Raw genomic sequence first — 6,620 nt, 5'->3', positions numbered from 1 at the left:
TCCGCTATCACAATAAAGATAGAAATTCTTAAATTCACATTAGAGAGGCATAGGTGGATAGTTGATGAAGTTAATAACCATAATTCTTATTCCATTGAATTAATATTTAGTACTGAGTTATATGTTGTTCTATTTTATTATTTTATTCCTTTAGTTTTATAAATTCGAATTCATTATTTGTCAATCAATTATAATTAAAGATTAATTGTTGGTAGTTAATAACAGTCTTCGTGGGAACGATACTTGATTTATCGCTGTATTACTTGTTACGACTGTGTATACTTGCATAGTTCAAAATTCCCACAACAAGTTTTTGGCACTGTTGCCTGGGACTGTATTTGTAATATCAATATAGTTTATTTTTATTCTAAATCTGTTTTTATCTTAGTACTTATTTGGTTTTTGTTTGATATTCTGCTTTCAAGAAATATTGGTATATGCAACAAAGTAGACAAAAGGAATTAATATCGATAGATCTTGAAATTGAAACAACTTGTAGACAAAACTGAAAGATTAAGAGAAGGTTGGACTTTGCCATGGCTGAGAATCAAGGGAATGCAACAAATAATGCTTCTAATGTTAATAATATTTCAAATGTAGCAGAGATCCCAGTGGAACAAGGACCAAGGACGCTTAGAGATTATGCGCTTCCTACGGTCACGAAAGTGCATTCATGCATTAGAATAATTTTGAGGTCAAGCCGACAATACTACAAATGGTACAGTCTACTGTTTAGTTTGGGGGTTGCCTACTAAATATCCTAATCTGCACATAGACAATTTTTTGGAGTTGTGTGCAACTCTTAAGATGAATGGGGTGAGTGATGATGCAATCAGACTGAGATTATTCCAATTTTCTCTAAGAGACTGAGCAAAAAGTTGGCTAATTTTGCTGCAAGCCAATTCTATCACAACATGGGAGGAACTAGCCCAGAAGTTCTTAGCAAAGTTCTTCCCTCCAGCAAAAGCTCCAAAGTTGATGAAATTAATAATTTCTACCAAAAAGAAAGGGAATCATTGTATGATGTATGGGAGAGATTCAAAGAGTTGTTAAGGAAGTGTCTGCATCATGGTATAGAGAAGTGGATGTTGGTCCACAACTTTTATAATGGGTTGAATAGTACTACTCGTACCACAATAGATGATACAGTAGGAGGTGCATTCATGAGCAAAAGTGTTAATGAAGCTTATGAATTGTTAGAGAAGATGGCGATGAATACCTACCAGTGGCCAACTGAGAGGGGAAAAACAAAGAAGGTGGTTGTATGATTGAATTGGATGTTATTTCCAGGCTTATAGCTCAAGTGGCAGCTTTAATGAAACCGTTACAACAGAGCAACCTGTCAACCTACGCCATGTTAGTATAGAGTTTATGTGGGGCATGTGGGAGTTTCCATCAATTAAATTAGTGTCTTTCCATGGATATGAATAATATACCTATGGAACAAGTCCAAGCCATAGGAAATTTTCAAAGGCCAACCAAGAACCCCTTTTCGATGTCATACCACCAAGGGTGGAGGAATCACCCTAACTTCTCATGGACGAATAACCAAGCCACACAGGAGCCTTTCCCTCAAAACCAGCAATAGTTCCCACCTCCATAGCCACAACCACAATAGCCAATACACATAAAACAACTTGAAGCACATTCTGATGTATTTAACCAGTTCATGACCAAAACCAGAGCATCTATCAAGAGTTTGGAGACTCAAATAAGGCAGTTGGCTACTTTGATGACAAATCGTGCTCAGGGGAACTTACCAAGCACTACTGAGGTAATCCCAAAAGAGCAGTGCAGTGCAATATCTTTGAGGACTGGCAAGGAGTTAAAAGAGCCAAAAGTGGTTGATAAGGAGAAGGAAGTGAGTGGGTCAACGGTTATTGAGAACCTAGAAAAACAGCTAGAAATAAGCATAGATCACCGTATCAAGATCCCATATCCTTAGAGGCTTCAAAAGAATAAGCTTGACAAGTAGTTTTCTAAATTTCTAGATATCTTTCGAAAGCTACACATCAATATTTTGTTTTCTGAGGCACTTGAACAAATGTCAAGTTATGTGAAGTTTATGAAAGAAATTCTATCAAAGAAAAGGAAACTGGGGGATTATGAGACAGTGGCACTTACTGAGGAGTGCAGTGCGATACTCCAAAAGAAGCTACCTCCCAAGCTTAAAGATCCTGGTAGTTTCAATATCATGTGCTCTATAGGGGGCTCAATGGTGACAAAGGATTTATGTGATTTATGGGCCAGTGTGAATCTAATGCCTCTATCAATCTTTCACAAGTCGAAATTGGGAGAAGCTCGACCTACTACCATGTCCTTACAAATGGCGGATCGTTCAGTTAAACATCATTGTGGAGTGATTGAGGATGTATTGGTGAAAGTGGACAAATTCATCTTTCCTGTGGACTTTATTATTCTTGATATGGAGGAAGATGAAATTATTCCAATAATTCTTGGAAGGCCATTCTTGGCTACTGGTAGGGCATTAATCGATGTACAAAAAGGGTGAGTTGAAGTTGTGAGTGCAAAAAGAGGAGGTAACATTTAATGTCTTTGCAGCAACAAAAATTCCAACTTGTTGTAGAGTTGATGTGGTTAAAAGAGGAGAGAACAAGTTGGAAGTCTCTAAGCAAAAGTCCATGGTTAAAAGTGGTATGCGAAAAGTGTGTCATCGTTTAAAAATGTTCTTTAGTGAGAAGATTCGAATGTTACATGAGTGTGGGAAAGTTCAACCAATTTGCAATAACAAGAAACGAGCGTCCACTCATGACATTATGGCTCTCAAGGACGTGAGGGGTGGACTTGATCCAAGTTGAAATTGAAGAGGAATTCAGAGTCCGGCTAAATGACATTAACGACAGTGCCCTTGGGACGCATCCCAATCTTTTTATTGTTTTGTTATTTTGTTTAAGTTTGGACAATTTTTCTATTTTTAGTTTTAATTTTAGACTTTAATTTGTCAATTTTGAACCATGGAAATCGTGAAAACTTGACAAACATAAAAAAAAATACACACGTACCTATTTTGAGCCGTAACCCTTGAGAATTCAGAGGCTCGGGGATTTTCAGAGAGACCCAAGAGCTGCAGCGCCCTAGGAATGAGCCGCGGCACACCTACCCAATAGAAGAAAAAAAACAACCGCCATACTGATATGGTGTGTGATTTGGTACGTCCTCTTTCCTTATTCTTTTCGTGGCACGTTGGGGGCATTATGTAATTTAAGTTTGGGGGAGAGTTTTCTTTATTTTTCATTGGTTTTTGGTTGTTTTTCATGTTTTCCATGTTTTTAGTTGTTAGTTAGTGAATCAAATTGTTTTGAAACCGATGATACTTATAACCATGTGATGTGAGGAATGTTTTTAGAACTATGTGAATCCATGTGCTTGGTGAAATTAATGTAGTGATTAGCTTTGATCTGAGTTTTAAATGCCATGAAAGCCTTAATTATTAAATTTATTACAATCCTTTAATATGCATATTAAGAGGGTTTGTGGATTTGTGGATCGATATTTGAAAATATTCTAGAACTTGCATAGTTTGTTGATTGAGCTGAAATTGGAATGATGCATGCTTAGGAAGATGATTTAGGAAATTCTTTGGAACGATTGAGCCTTTCCAGTCAATCTTAATGTATTAAATCCCTAGTTACCCAATTTTGAGTCTAACATGATTCTTTTGTTGTTTTACACTTATTTTGAGCCTAATTGAAACTTTGTTATTTATCTTTCCTTTTGATATACCATGACCATATGAAAAGTTATTCGGGGATGGTTTGTAATAGAGTTTATATTCAGAAATTTGCGTCAATAGAAGAATCAAAAAATTGAGAGAAAAGAAAAGATATTGAAAATGAATGACACTCCAAATAAGAATATAAAGAAATAAGTTTGGGGAATGTAGTATCATTGGAAAAAAAATCAGAAGTATGAATTCTCTCAAAGTATGAAATTTTTGGAAATTTTGGGATTGTTTGTGGGTTTTCAAGTTGAGAAAGATTTGTTTGATTGAGTTGTATGCTTATGGTATGGTTGAGCCTAAATGACTTTTTATTTACCTACATGAGCCCAAGCCTTTCGTTATACACTTAAAAAGTCTTTTTGATTCTTGAACATGTGTTATCATATTAGGGGAGATTGATGTATTATGCAAGTATATGAAATATTTGGTTTTGATGGAATTATTTGGAAGATTTGACATGTATATGATATTGTGATTGTGTGTTATTTATTGGTTAAGTCTTATTGGCGTAGAAAAGATTGAAGTTGATTATCGAATTGATTTTACTGAAATTCTGGATGAAACATATTTGAAAATTCTGAGCTTATATTGCATGGTGTTTTTGAGGTTGAGGCTTGCTAGGTAATAACTTGATTCATGTTTTTTTTTAGTTGTTTTAGAAATGTCAATAGTTTTACTTGAGGACGAGCAAAAGTTAAGTTTGGGGGAGTTTGATAGAGTAGTTTTTATAGTGTTTTAGAGGGTAATTTTAGGGAATTTTTTAGCTTATTTAGTTATGTTTGTGCAGTATGATGCTTTGGTTGCCTTTTTTGTTAATATTTCAGGATTTATGTAAGAATTGATAAAAAGACCGTGTTTGGCCCCGAAAAGAAGTAAATTGGTGAAAATCGGACATTAGAGTCGTGATGCTGCGATGAAAAACAGAGTTGAAGGTTCTGGGCAAACGAGGGTCGCAGCGCAACCTTTTGGAGCTGTGGCACTATTAATTGAGGAATTAGAGCCCTAGCGCACGCATAGTAGGGTTACGGCACTGGTTAAGTCAGAGAGAAGACTATTTCGAATTGTGGACACAGGCCGTGATGCAAACTTATGGGGACGCAGTGCCTGAGACGATCAATATGCATAAAAAAAAGTGGAATTTCACATTCAAAGCACAAACTACTATTTAAGCAACATTATGACGATTTCTGAATAAAAAAAAACCAAAGAAGAGGATGAAGGAAAACACTCTGTGGAGGCAAAAGCTTGGAGACCAACAAGTTCTATCATTCTTTTTCTTCTTCTTCTTTTACTTTCTCTTGTAGTGATGTTTATATTTACTTTGATGGATTTGATTATGTTTATCATGAACTAATTTTCTTATTTAGGGTGTTAATGGATTCTCTTGAATCCTTGTGGTGATTTAATGAGGTTTTAATGAATCAATATTGTGAATTGTTTGACTTGCATTTAATGCTTGTGAATGTTTGATCACCATTTACATGACTTATATGATTTTAACTTGAGATCTAACAAGTGAAGGATAAATATGCTATAGTCAAATAATCATAGATTTATATTGGACGAGAGTACTTGTACGATTTGTGTAGCTGAGGGATTACATGTTTAACGTCTACAATATGTTAGTTTACCATAGAGATGTAGGAGATTGCTTATTGTAGAGAATTATAAGTCCTAGTAAGAATATAATTTACAATTGTAATCCGCTATCACAATAGAGATAGGAATTCTTAAATTCACATTAGAGAGGCATAGGTGGATAGTTGATGAAGTTAATAACCCTAGTTCTTATTCCATTGAATTAAAATTTAGCATTGAGTTCTCTATTGTTCTATTTTATTGTTTTATTCCTTTAGTTTTATAAATTCGGAATTCCTTATTTGTCAATCAATTAGAATTAAAGATTAATTTTTGGTATTTGATAGCAGTCTTCCTGGGAACGATACTTCATTTATCACTTTATTACTTGTTACGATTGTGTATACTTGCATAGTTCAAAATTCTCACAACAATAACTCAGAAACCTAGTATTAATAAAGGCAAGGGCAAAGAAGTTGCCCACTCCTACTACAATGGGAATTGTTCCCACTACCAAACATATGGGTATAGTAAGAGGAATTGTAAAAGAAACCTCGAGGAGTTAAAGAACAAGAAGGAAAGTAAATCTGATTTACTAGACACTGAGGCTTGTTTAGTGAAAAATAATTGTTATGCCTAGATAGTTGATTCAGGAGCTACTAATCATGTTTTTTTTTATTTGCAAATGCTTAGCTCTTAGAGATATCTCCAAGAAAGGTAGTTCACACTGAGAGTGGGGACAGGGGCTTTTTTTTTCAGCCAGAGCAGTGGGAGAAGCAAAAATTTATTTTATTGAAATTAAATTTTTATCTCTAAAAGACATTTATTTTATTCCTAATCTTAAAAGGAATTTAATTTCTGTTTCAAAATGTTTAGAAAAATGCTATTCTATTTCTTTTAATAATAATTATGTTATTATTTCAAGAAATGATTCGCATGTTTGTAATGGAAATCTAGAGGAAGGTCTATATGTGATAAGATCTTAAATGTCTTCACTACTCAATGTTGAAATGTTTAAATCTAAACAACCAAAGCCTAAACGAAAAATAGTACCCCAAAATGATACGTATCTTTGGCACCTAAGACTAGGTCATATTAACTTAAATAGGATTCAAAGACTAGTGAAGGATGGGCCTCTTAGTTAGTTAAAGGTCAAAAATCTACCAGCTTGTGAATCTTGTTTAGAAGGAAATATGACCGAAAGACCTTTCTCCTCTAAAGGTGTTAGAGCCAAAGTTCCTCTTAACTTAATTCACACAGACGTTTGCGGTCCAATGAATGTACAAGCTCGAGGTGGTTA

The 6,620-nt window shown here is 34.7% G+C and overlaps 1 non-coding gene across 1 annotated transcript; it reads right to left on the bottom strand.

Annotated features, from left to right (window-relative positions):
• Positions 1–964: 964 nt before the first annotated feature.
• Positions 965–1,075, bottom strand: LOC133807949 (small nucleolar RNA R71). The gene has a single exon (XR_009879829.1). It is a non-coding gene; the product is annotated as a small nucleolar RNA R71 (small nucleolar RNA).
• Between the last annotated feature and the right edge of the window lie 5,545 nt (positions 1,076–6,620).

The sequence above is a fragment of the Humulus lupulus genome, chromosome X (genome assembly GCF_963169125.1).
Source record: "Humulus lupulus chromosome X, drHumLupu1.1, whole genome shotgun sequence".
Taxonomy (NCBI): domain Eukaryota; kingdom Viridiplantae; phylum Streptophyta; class Magnoliopsida; order Rosales; family Cannabaceae; genus Humulus; species Humulus lupulus.
This window is presented reverse-complemented; position numbering and strand designations above follow the sequence as displayed.